The sequence below is a fragment of the Anopheles maculipalpis genome, chromosome 3RL, assembly GCF_943734695.1.
Source record: "Anopheles maculipalpis chromosome 3RL, idAnoMacuDA_375_x, whole genome shotgun sequence".
Taxonomy (NCBI): domain Eukaryota; kingdom Metazoa; phylum Arthropoda; class Insecta; order Diptera; family Culicidae; genus Anopheles; species Anopheles maculipalpis.
The window spans coordinates 71,179,838-71,193,529 of NC_064872.1; the positions used below are offsets into that span (position 1 = coordinate 71,179,838).

General features: G+C 44.6%; 2 protein-coding genes across 2 annotated transcripts in view; one reads left to right on the plus strand and one right to left on the minus strand.

The window, feature by feature from the left end:
• The window catches only part of LOC126562723 (E3 ubiquitin-protein ligase RNF185-like), a 382,489-nt gene that overhangs the window by 182,571 nt on the left and 186,226 nt on the right, over positions 1 to 13,692 (minus strand). The gene's annotated exons all lie outside the window — the stretch shown is intronic.
• The window catches only part of LOC126562388 (heparan sulfate 2-O-sulfotransferase pipe), a 122,378-nt gene that overhangs the window by 42,473 nt on the left and 66,213 nt on the right, over positions 1 to 13,692 (plus strand). The gene's annotated exons all lie outside the window — the stretch shown is intronic.

Here is a 13,692-nt window from a genome sequence, read left to right on the forward strand (position 1 = left end):
AAAGTGGAAATCGCGAATCGAATTGTGAAATACCGAGCGACGGTTGCGTCAGGGGACAACGCCGGTCCGTCCGGGAGTGGACACAGAGCAGAACCAGCTAACGCCATAGACGACGTCGAAAACTACGCGGGTAACCAACCGTACGAGAGTTGCGATGATGATTCCGAGGAAAAAGCGGATCTGGATCTTCCGGAAGAAGGTGATAGCTTTGTTGCCGAGAATGACGATGAAACGGAAGAAGACCCTTTTCAAACTGCTGTGCGAATCTCGACGCCTAAACGACCGCAACGCGTTTACGCATTTCGAGATGTGGAAGATAGCATTGAGACGTTTGGAGCAGAGGATGGGCACGATGTGCGTATTTGGCTGGCACACCTCGATTCCATATCAAAGTCAGCAGGATGGAATGACGAACAAAAGCTAATCATGTTACGTAAAAAGATGACGGGAATCGCAAGAAAGTTCGTGTCGTCTTTGCGTAATGTGCAAACTTATGCGAGATTGAAAAAAGAGCTGATCACGGAATTTGCTCCATTTGTGAGGTCGAGTGATGTGCATCGGATTCTCGCAAATCGGAAGAAGGATACGGCCGAGACGATGCGAGAGTACGTTTACGAAATGCAACGAATTGCTGCCCAAATTGATTTAGACGAACCAAGCTTGTGCGAGTACATCGTGAACGGTGTGACCGACGATGATTTTTTCAAATCATTGCTGTACGAGGCGCAAACAATTCGAGTGTTAAAAGAAAAGTTGCTCAATTTTGAAAAAGTGCGCATGGCTCGAAAGAAGAAAACAAACGAGTTTTGTCATCCAGTAGCCGCGTTGACAAACGGGCGGAGCAGCGATGCTACAATTGCGGAAACAAAGGACACCAAGCTCGCGCGTGCGCGCAGACACAGGGTGGTCCGAAATGTTTCTCGTGTCGTGAGTACGGTCATAAGGCGAGCGAGTGTGCGCGGAACAAAAGCGTCGTTCCTGCGAAAATAAACGTGACGGAAGAATCGGTGGGAATGGTTGATGTCGTGTTAAACAAAACATCGGTCAAGGCATTGTTTGACAGTGGAAGCAACCAAAACTTGGTGACAATAGGTTGTTACAAAAGAATCGAGGGATCACCGCTGATCGATACTTCGATGTGGTTCCAGGGCTTTGGTGGCATGAGAACAAAGGCGATCGGCATGTTCACGGTGGACGTTACGGTGGATGATAACGTTTTTAGTGGTGTGCGATTTTTTGTGGTGCCAAATGAAAGCATGTCTTACGATGCAGTATTGGGCAGAGATTCCTTGAACTATTTTGAAGTTACGATGACAACGGCGGGTGTCAAAGTCAGGCCATATGGTTCAACGGATGAAATGTTTTCTATTGTGTGTGACAATGAAGACAATTTGGATGTGTCTCCTCGATTTTCGGAAAGAGTAAAGGCTGTTATTTCGGGGTACAAACCTGCGGGAAACGTGAATAGTCGTGTTGAGACGAAAATTATTTTGCATGACGAGACGCCTGTGCGTTCGTCGCCAAGGCGTTTTGCTCCGGGTGAAAAGGCGGTGCTGGAGAAAACAATCGACGAGTGGTTAGCCGCGGGAATAATTCGAGAAAGTGAGAGTGATTTTGCGAGTCCGGTAACGTTAGCGAGAAAAAAGGACGGTTCCTTACGCGTTTGTGTTGATTATCGCGGACTTAATCGAAAAATGATTAAGGATTGTTTTCCCATGAGGAACATAGAAGATCAAATCGATCGCTTGAAGTCAGCCAGAGTTTTTACCACACTTGACTTGAAAAATTCGTTTTTTCATGTTCCTGTGGAAAAGTCGAGCCAGCGGTACACAGGCTTTGTTACCCACACAGGCCAGTACGAGTTTCTTAGAACGCCTTTCGGGTTGGTCAATAGTCCAGCGAGTTTCAGCCGGTTTGTAGCGGATGTGTTTCGGGAATTCATCAAGAGTGAGCGTGTGTTGGTGTATGTGGATGATTTAATAATTCCTTCATTAGATGAGGAAAGTAATTTTCAAACGTTGAAGGAATTGTTAAATGTCGCGAGTGAGAACGGTGTGCAGTTCAATTGGAAAAAATCGCAATTTTTAAAGGATGAAGTGGAGTATCTCGGGTATGTGATTCGCAACGGGTGTTATCGCATAGCGCCGAGTAAGTTGCGATCGGTTCAGCTTTTTCCGGAACCGAAAAATGTGAAGCAGCTGCAAAGATTTTTGGGACTTACGAGTTACTTCCGAAAACTTATTGCTGGTTACGCGACAATTTCGAAGCCTTTGACAAGTTTGCTTCAGAAAGGTGTTGAGTTTGTGTTTAGTGAAGAGGAGCGTTCGAGTTTTGACGAGTTGAAACGGTGTTTGGTGACCGATCCGGTGTTAAAGATCTACGACGAAAGTGCCGAAACCGAGCTCCATACGGACGCGTCAAAGTACGGTTATGGTGCTGCGCTTATGCAGAAGAGTGACGATGACAAGTTTCATCCTGTTGCCTTCATGAGTCAACAAACATCAAACGCGGAGAAGAACTATAGTGCGTATCATTTGGAAGTGCTAGCGGTGGTTCGCGCTGTTGAAAAGTTTCGTGTGTATCTCTTAGGCATCAAGTTTAAGATCGTTACAGATTGTGCAGCGTTTGGGCATACTTTAAAATCGAAAGAACTGTCGGCAAGAATCGCGAGATGGGCTTTGATGCTCGAAGAGTATGAATATGAAGTGGTTCATAGGCCAGGTTCATCGATGAAGCATGTGGATGCGTTGAGCAGGGCACCGGTGATGATTGTGAAAAGCGATCCTATGATAGAAGCGATCAGAAAAATGCAACAAAGTGACGAGCGTGCGAAGGCAATTATTGAATTGTTAAAAACGCAATCTTTTGAAGATTTTGTCATGTGCAATGGGCTGCTGATGAAAGTAGTGAAAGGTAGGGAAGTGATTGTGGTACCATCGGGGATGCAAAGCGATTTGATACGTAGGATACACGAAAAGGGTCACTTAGGAGCTCGTAAGATAGAGGGTATTATCGAACAGGAGTTCTACATTCCAAACGCGAGTGAGAAAATAAAACAAACGATTGAGTGTTGTGTGAAATGTATCCTCGCAGAGCGTAAAAGGGGAAAAGTTGACGGTTTATTATACCCAATCGCGAAAGGTGACGTTCCGTTAGACACGTATCACGTAGACCATTTGGGTCTAATGGACATTACGGAGAAAAGGTATAAATATTTGTTTGTAGTAGTTGATGCGTTTAGTAAGTACACTTGGATATATCCTACTAAAACGACGAATTCATTTGAAGTAATTCAGCGATTAGCAACACAGAGCGAGGTATTTGGTAATCCAAGGCGTATTATTAGCGATAAAGGGGCTGCGTTTACGTCAAACGATTTTAAGCGGTATTGTGAGGATCAGGATATCGAGCGTGTGGAAGTTACGACAGGTGTTCCGCGCGGGAACGGGCAGGTAGAGAGGGTAAATCAAGTGATTATTGCTATGTTGCGAAAGATGGGTGTAAACGATCCTGCAAAGTGGTATAAGCACGTTGCCAATATTCAGCGGTGGATTAATTCGAGCCCACATCAGAGCATCGGTGTTACTCCTTTTGAAGCGATGTTTGGGGTACCGATGAGACACGAAGGAGATTTACGACTAGGTGAGCTGATGGAAGAAATTCGAGTGGCCCAACATCACGATCAACGAGAGCAGACTCGAGCTGGTGCCAGGGTTTCTATCGAGAAAGCCCAAGAAGAACAACGGAGATCGTACGACTTACGAGCGCGGTCGGCTACAACTTACCGCGAAGGCGACCTGGTGGTGATTAAGCGGACGCAGTTCGGGCCTGGAAGGAAGTACGCAGCTGAGTACCTTGGACCATATAAGGTAACCAGTGTTCGTCCACATGATCGCTATGACGTAGAAAAGATCAATGGCGAAGGGCCAAAAGTGACGTCGACGGCTTCGTCACATATGAAACCCTATCGGTTTTATTGCGGTGAGGATCCTTCGGGGCGAAAGGATCGGTCGAGGAAAGGCCGTGTGAAGTAGGGAAACGAGATAGCGATATCGTGGCGAGCGCCGAGTGAGCGAAGGGGGGTATTTAAGCGGCGCGCGCTGCTGGGTCGAGAGGTCAGTTGAACGCGAAATGTCGAAGGTGAAGGACGTGCGAATTGAAGAATAAATAAAGTGAACTAAACGAAAGCCACCCATCTTCTTCTTTTGATGTTTAACTGATTCTCACATTAATACCAAATTTTGACCTGATCTAGACCACTGTGCGTCACGGGATCAGCGCACATCCATTACTACAAAAACTACAACCATCCCACCAAGGTTCCCTTATCAAGGACAAAAACCGGCCCGCTTGGGCGCTATGGGATGGGCAGAGCATTTTGTTTAGTCACGTAAATCGCACTCGACCGTGGCTGCATTTCCATCGATATCCGATGCCTCCCGAGGATAAAGGGAAAACGTGCCAGTGCACACTTCCTTCAGCGGCAGCAGCAGCAGCAGCAGCCGTAGCAGCAGCAAGAACGCATTGCATCAATGCAACCAACCGAACCGTAGAGTGGTTGTTTTTGCAAGCTTTCCATACCAAATTGCATACATCATGCTACTGCTGCATCCAGTTTATGGTTGAGCAAAAAAAAAAGCATCCCTCCACAGAGAGAAATTATTGGAAACGTTTTAAATTAATAGCTTCCCGCGACAACTTGCCACATGGTATGCCGGGCGAAACAACAGTCACCCTCACCTCCGGATGCAGGTCAGCAAGGGATTGAGCAAAAGGTTATAAATTTTACATTGGCTTAACTTCGCTTGACATCTGCTGGCAAATATGGCTAGCGTGGGGGCTTGGGGTTTGTTGGAAGTTGTTGCACTTGATAATGAAAATATGGCTAATTTTAAATGTCATAAACACGTGATACACACCCGAGCTGGGTGTGCATGTTTCCGATATGATCAATACTTTCAATAATCAAATGCATCCCTCACACAAACACACTTACACGCATGCATTTCTAACGCTCATCCATAGTTAGTCGTCCAGGAATGTATTCCCGTGGGGTTGTAATCACGTGCAACGCATGTCCACGTTTGGTGCAGCCCATGCGGATGGCAAATTTATTGATGAATAATTGCAGAACGAGCCATCGCTTGCACACCCTAACACACAATGCCATAACAGATGTCGATTCCCGGACCGTTAGGGATATTCCAACCCTTTTTTCTTCTAATCTAAATTCACCTAAATTTGTGCCCACAACCATATGAATCAAAGTGTGTGGCAGGGGACCCAGTGGTGGTAGCTAATTTATGACTCTTTACTCACAAACCACCGCTACACCTGGATGGAAAAACGTGCCCCAAAAAAAAATGGGAGTATTTTCCATGGAAGCTGTACCTATAGCTCTGTTATTAATTAGTGGAGTTGGAAGAGGTGTGCGAACACGTTAAATGAAATACATAAATTTTATAAACGTTCTAACGGGTAAAAAAAATGAAAATTGCCATCCACATTCGACAAAATTCGTTACCATAAATATATCAATATCTAATATCTTTCCCTGTTATGCGTTTATTTATTTTGTTTTCTTTCTTTCTCTCTCTCTCTCTCTCTATTTGCAGGTAAATGATGCGTGGCTTATGCTGGTGCTTAAATGCAGATTCAAAATCTGCAAGCAAACGGTGCTTTAAAAGGGAAACAAAACTTTTTTTTCAACTATTGTTATTTATAGTGATTACATAGATAAATCTTTCAAGCTCCTCAACGCACCAGGAAAAAAAATATCCATTCCAATGCTGATATTTATCCTCCGATCGTAAATCCATTAAAAGTGCACCCTGACAGTGTTGCATTTAATCAACAGGCTAGCATCGTTCGCTGGACACATCGTAAACTAAAACATGACGCGCTCTAAGCTGCTAATTACGGACGCAATACGCATTCAATCATCCGGTTATATTACCACAGCGAAGTGGGTACGAATTGGCATTTAGGGGACAGAAATTACCGAATAGCATAGTTATGTAAGTGGTCAAACTGTCGATTAATAGCGACAAGATCGAGCAGGAGTGACCTACTGGAAAACTGACCAGAAACTCATACAAGCACACACCAACATCAAGATGGTAATTGGCAAACGTACCGGCCAACAGATTGGCAAATATTCCCGGTACCGCCTTGCTGACCTCGGTGAATACGGTGGAAATGCCACTGATTGACCGCAAACAAGCGCATTAAGCTGAATAATTGCGGTTTTAGAATGTCAAACTACGCGACCGGGTGGAAATCGATTCCTATTCAGGTGGGAATGATTTAAAATAAATTCTACTCGCTCACACCTTCGCTTTGTATCTCACTTGTTCTGTGTGACGAATACCCACTACTGTGTAGAATAAAGCACAACAAAGGGACGTGAAGCTGGGAGCAAGAGTTAAAGCACATCCTCCCACCTCAGACTTGGACCTGCTCGTCAGTTTATGCAGATGACGTTCCACTGGTGGCAGTGGATTAGTGTGAACCTTCGTATCCCGGGATACAGATATCGTCTCGGGATTAATGTATAGATTTACTCTCTCCCTTTCGGTGCAAAGTCAGCAATGGCGAATGTCATCAAATTCGCCATTTAACCAATATAAATGTGTCAACTAACATACGCGAAACACACGTTTGAGCTGTGGTGGTTGTGATGTATGCGGCCGCAACCAAATCGAACCCCGGCAGGCAAACACACGCGTTCGATACTGATTATTATTAACGTACGATGAGGATCACATTTATTAGGTCGCTGATGGTGGTGGCAGAGGTGGCGATGGTGGTGATGATGATGATGAGAATATTCCATTACCTTCTGATGCGTTAAGCAGCATTTTGCCACTATGTTAATCTACCGCACCGTGGCCTTCGGGGGGCCAAGAAAACGGTGACACTAACGAATGTCACACGAGACATACGGTTGTGTTCTATCGACACTTTACCGTTGTGTTCTATAGTGGATTTCTGATTCGATCATATTATAATGATTTGGGTTAGCAAGCATAAAATTGATAGTTTACAACCCGTTTCCTTATCAGGCGGACTCAAGAGGAATGGGTAACCAGGGTGGCAGTTTGGCCGACTGACAACGATAGCAGTTTCCCCCTTTGAAGTGACGCTTGTGACAGTAATTGATTGCCCGGTGCAACCGTGTGCGGTGGCGAATCGCCATTACATGCAAATCATGCGATAAGATCACATGATGGGTCACGAGACTAAGCGCCATGAAATATGGTTCATTTCGATCAAGTGCCAATTGAATTATCAACGGAAGCGTTGATCCGTACCTAGTTCCAGCACCTCCAGGTTCACTTTCTATTCCGCGAAGTTCTTAATGCACACAAAGACCTTTCCCGACCGACGGCACTCCGAGAGCCAGGGGAAGCAATCAGGCAAATCAGGCGATTAAAATCGCTGTAGAATCATGCAAGCGACGGAAGCGATTAATTACATACGATTTCGATGTCGTGCATACGACTGTAACGGCCAGAGCAGGAGCTGTTGGCCATCTCCTCCCCCATTCGGTGGATCTTTAAATCGGGATCATTACGATTGCTATAAATCGCCTTGCGAAGAGATGGATATAGCAAGGATAGGTGAAAGATTAAGTGTAATCGCGTAACATGATACAGGCTATCGATATCAGTTTATCTTTCCCACATCGGTGATGCAGGCGTGCATGCTTGTTTGCAGAATAGAATAGTTATTTTTACTTCTAATTAATTATACTAATTTATGGTTTGGAAATTGGTTAATACTTACGTGTATATTGATCCCCACGTTGATTGGTTGGTCAACTGTTTAGAATTCAATCATCACCTTTTGCTGGAGATTTCAAATTGTTTTCCCTTCAGTTATAAACATCGTGGTAAAAGGATACCATTACAGTCCGGGAAGTCCATTCTCATTCATCTAGGAATTATTATTATACATTTCACAGACAACCAGAGATATTTCAATCTACCTTCCAGAGAAAAAGGGACTATCATAATATCCTTCTTAGCATATTCCTTCGAAGCTCATCCTAGGAGGTACTCTTAATGCAAAGGCGAATGTGAGATCTGGTATTAAAAATATTCAACACATTTCCAGGTTCACCCGTCACAAAGAATAGTTTGAGTAGAGAAAATTTTTCTTGATGTCAGCAATACAGCACACATCTTAACATCAACAAAGTTGTCAGTATTGACTAGTGACCCAAGAGAGAATGATCTTTGAGGATGGTCCATAAAGCATTCCTTTGATACTGACCTAGTGAGAAACGACCTAACCATCTAGTCGCTTACTAAACTTGTTGATACCACATAGATGGATAGTCAGTCCTCAATTCGAGGGAACGGACCGGATGAGATTTGAACATCAGTCCTATCGTGTGAAAACCGGTGCCGATGTCTCATCTATCACTTTTTAGGGATACTTCCTGACTTCTTCTTAATTTGGCTGTGACAGCCTTCTCCCAGACTACCTTAATGCGTCCGGTAATCTTCTACTGGTACGAGTCTTGGACAATGTTGACAATGGACGCCTATGCTATCGCCATTTTCGAGCGACGAGTGCTAGGGGCTATCTTTTGCAGTGTGAGGGAGCAGAAGGAGAATGAACCACAACCTAGCTGAGCTGTTTGGCGGTGCTGATATCCCGACGGTAGTAAAATCCGGTAGGTTGGCTTGTCGGATATCGGATGCAGCCGTAGATGGTGGACTGCAGCCCTAGGCCGAGTTTCCTGAAAACTGATTGACGACCTGGCCATGGCTACGCAACATGCTCAACCCTGAGCAGGCCAAGGAGAAGAAGAAGAAGAAGTCTTCTTCAAGATAGCGTACAGAACTTGAGATCTGGAAGCCCAATTTCCATCGTAATCCACCCAACTTATACAATTATACCAGAAGGCACATAGAATATCCCATCAAAAATTCAAATAATTATAACAAGCAGCACACCGTCAAAGAATTCTCTTCCAAATTGATCACTAATGAATAGATCGCACACGCTTATGCGCTGTTTATCTTCTGTTCTGTACATCATTGTCATTACAAGCCGCAACTAGAAACTATTCTCCCCATTCGTCCATTACCACCACCACGGGTGACCTTCAGTCAGTTCAAGCTCAAACGCTTTGTAATCATATCACCCTCTGTAAACAATAATTTACCGAGTGCCGGGCAAACATCAGCCATCACCAGCACACCACCTATGTCACAGTTGGACTGGCAGCAACAATTGCATGCATCCACCCAACACTCCACTATCAATAATGAACTATAATCATTTATGCTATACAATCACCTCGGTGAGCGGGCCGAGGCGTCCACCGGAGCTAACGTATTATCAAACGCGGCATTCGGCATGGCATGGATTGCCTACAGCCAGCGTGATATCTCTGTGTGTGGCAGTGGTACGATTTTCCGAAAATGGAATTATCCAACTGACGCCACTAGCGTCGAATGGTGCTCCTGGTAAGCTTAGGGACTTTTACCAACATGCGTCAACAGAATGATAAAGTTTACAAATGCATTTATACCGACATATGTAAGCGTGCCAGCTGTTTCGCGATGACTCAGAGCTTTGTGGTGAGGCATTTGGACGATAAATTGCCGCCGGGAAGAACTATTATCCTATGTTTCTCAAATTCTCTTCATTGGCTTTATCTAAATCTCTCACTGTCCTAAGGCTTTTTTACTGCTGATCCATTTTTCCACGCTTTTCCCTAATGAACCTCCCGGCTATGAGATTAAACTGGAAGCAGAATAGAAGCGTAAAAGGTCCCGAAAGCCAAGCGAACAGTGGCTCTCCCCATATCCCAATCTGTGCCAAAAAGGTGACAAAATCGGGCGACTAATTGTTGGGCAAGTCAGGCTGCACTTTAACACTTCGCGTTGACACCCGGCCGGACATGCGGACATGCAAAGGAATGCAATGGGACCCTCCTGTCAACGCATGGTGTATGGTGCTAAATTAAAACCTTAAACATCGAAACCATACACGCTCATCGGACCAACGCAAACGGTGTCCAGTTCGATTCGCCCGCTTTCGCGGCCGGCCGATGACGTGATGACATCCCCTTAAGGAATTGGTGGATCGGTTGAGTGGGTGAAGTGCAGAAGGAGATGAAGGGCCTGCGGCTAAGCTTTGGAAATTTGAAGCCATTTCCAGTTGCAATGCATGAAATATGCAGTCACACGACACGCAGACTCACTCAGGCAGCAGCTTGTGTTTTCCCGGACACGCCGGGCGTTGTCAGCACCATCCAAGCTGGTTCCGCATTCAAGCGTCCACCAATACCGCAACGCGATTCACCACTGATAAAGTCACATTATTGTTCCTGATGAGATAACGCAGGCGTTGCGAATATGTGGTGATGCTTATCGTTTCGCATGGTGCAACAGTGTTTAACTTAACACGTGCTCATAATTCCTCGCCCAAAGCGCAAACCAGCCATTCCGAATACATACACGCACCCACACTTTCACACACTCGAGCGCAGTTGAATGGATGCACACGACTGCAACAATAACTTAACGCATGCCGAGTAGAACAATGGGTCCCGATATGGTTCATTTGTGTTTCTAACAAGCTGCCATTCTTCTGCCCATGGCTATTTCCCTCCTCTGCTCCTCCTGAAGGATCCGATCAGATGCCACAGTCTGCCGCCGATCGATGTTTCCGATTGGTGATTTGATTGAAAATCGATACACCGAAAGCGGAAAATTGGCCATGCAAATCGCCGTCCGGAACATTCGGATCGGAAAATTTGATCGCACAGAAACGTCGCGCAATCGGTGAAGCGTGTAGCCACCGAAGGGAAGTTTCGTTCTTTTTTCGCGTCTTGATGCTTTCCACCAATTAAACGTTTTGCAAATTTGCGCACCTAATTGCTCTTTGCATTTTCATTGTTACGTGTAACTTTATTCAGCATCTTGCGTTAATTTGTTTTAATTTTTTTAATCTTGCATCAAATAATTTATTTGAAATTTCTCGTCACTTTATATTAAAATTTTACAAGTCTTCACACAAAACCTGTAGTCAGATCATCACAATTTAAAGAAGCAAGTACTTTATACAAGTATTCAATAGCTATCTTTCTTTCTTCAAGTTTATTCAGCCGTTTGATCTCCTTTTCTGCCTATTCCTTGATAATTCCTTTAAGCCTTTCCTAACAACTCTTTGGCTGCTCACAAAAATATTTATGTGGTCTCAAAGATAAAATTATCAAGCAGAGGACAAAACGTTTCTCACACACTAGAAGCCCCAACAAAATTCTACAGCTAAGGGAATCGTAGAGGTAAATTTTAAGGAATTGTTCAAAACTATAGCCGAATCAAATTTAAACAAATCGCTAATAAAGTCAGTTTGTGCGATCGTTTGATCGATGAAGCTTATTATCAAGCATATTGTGAGTATATATTATAAAGCATGGTAAATAATCAGATAACCTCTAGAAATCAAACAATTTACTATAGACGAAACGGAACACAATGAAAATTACCATTGAACTTCCGTTTCTCGCAGAATTTTAAATTGAACTTGAAATTCAATAAGAAATAATAAGGAAAATCTTCAATTCACGCCTACTTGCAACTGGCTCGTTCAAGAATTTTCATTTCTTGTTGATGAATTTTTAAGAACAATTTGGTTAAACATTCTGGAGTTAATGTTCGCCCAACCAATCCCAACGCAAAATCCGCTGCTAAAATTTCTTCTTATCATTAAGCCATGCCGAATACTCCTAAGCTCTCGCACCGTGCTGCAAAACTATTTGCAAGCAACCCCCTTCCCTCCGTGGAACGTGGAAAATCGCAAAAATTTAGTCGAATCTTTACACCTCCCATTCAGTCCTATTCCCAAAACAACGCCTCTCATAAACCGGACACGATAAAGTATTTACCGCCGATCATACGACAAACCGTTCGAGCACTAGACGCTTCAAGATTCAATTGCCGATCCCGGCAAAAGGGAACGCGAAATCGGAACGAAATCTTAACCAACGGAGCCACACCCTTAGATTTTTCGTGCGCCTCGCGTTGAGTTTGGTCTTCGCACGCCTGGAGAGTAAGTGGTTGGATGGTTCCGGCTGGAAATAGTTACGAAAATGCCTCTCGCCAAAGTGACAAACATAAATGCAGACTAATTGCATTTTCAATTCCCCCCTTAAAACTCCCTTTTGCTCCTTCCCGCTTCAGGTTTGCCAATTTTACAAACCGGGAATTGAAAAACGGTTGACTTTTCGAAAGCGTGCGCGGCCCTCAACGGAGCAAATTCTTTACGAAAACTGCTTTGTAAACTGGGGAGAGGCTGGGTAGAGATCAGCGGTGTCTCTCTGTGTCTGTGAGTGGGTGAATGTTCGTGCAGACGGAGCATTTTCCGCCCAGACGATTTTCCGCTTCGCGACGCGCCATTCGGTGATTGAATTATTTTGCGCATCGCAACAACCAAAGCAACGATGTCGATGTGCTAGCGTCAAAAACGGTTCCACCGATTTGCCAGCCACTACACAGGATCGAGTGGGGCCCGGAATGGAAAGGCGATGGAAACCCGAAGCGGGCGGGAAAAAAAACTTCATCTTCAAAACCACGGCATCTTCACGACGAGCGACAAAGAGGTGTTCCCATCCGAACTTCACGTTCCGAGACAAACAGGAAACGGCACAGACTAGTTTCTTTGCGGATGCTCCCTGCGAACACTGCGACCGGAGCATTGAAACCGGGGAGAATATGCAGTCAACTACAAAAAAAAAGAGAAGTTCGAAAGGCAGAGCGATTGAATCATCATAAAGTTGAACGCGATTGTCTTTAACTCGGCGAAGGTCTGCTGGAAGTCAAACAGGCGGGGAAACTTTCCGGCAAATTTTCCGTCCGTACACTGTGCCGCTTGCACGTCAGACACGGTGCGAATAGTTGTGATTTGTCTTTAAACGTGGATGAAAATGGTTGAAAAGTTTTGCAATCTACAATTTGATTTAATGTTTGACATTTTTGGCGTTCGCTGAAAACAGAAACGTAGCAAAGCGACGTAATTTGTCAATATTTAATAATCGGTGCTCGCAGTCGTAAATGATCACCGACGTTTTGTTGAACAATTTCGATTTCCAGATACATTCAACAACACATTACAATTTCGGTGCAGCATTCTTAGAGGGTCAGCTGTTATATGTATGTAACACATTCCAATTCCCTCTCCAGCTTTAGCCCTTCGCATGCTTAAGTATTGCCAATTATTTAATAAGGAATCAGCACACAACCACTCACAGAAACACTGTATTGCAATCGTACCGAATAGCAAACGTTCGATAGCAATTATCGGCTGCACAACCGTAAACAAACCGTACCCAGCCGGATCGGCTGCACCAAGCAAAACCAACCCCTTCAGTCCACACCAGGCTGTGTATGGTTGGGGTCGTATGAAATCACACATCTTACCAACAATTTTTGCTGACTTGAAAGTCGTTGAGCAGGGAGTAAAGCGTCAACAATAACACAGCCGTTGCTGTGGTACGACTTAACGATCGCGTGGATCGTCGAGGCACGCCACACGGAGTCATAACTTTTTCGGGGTGAGTTTTCGCTTCGCCCCGACACAACGCACGACAACCGGTAAACAGTGTGTTAATTTGTGTACAAAATTGTCACAGTTAAACGGCCCCACCCACAACTACCGAGTTTGGGACTT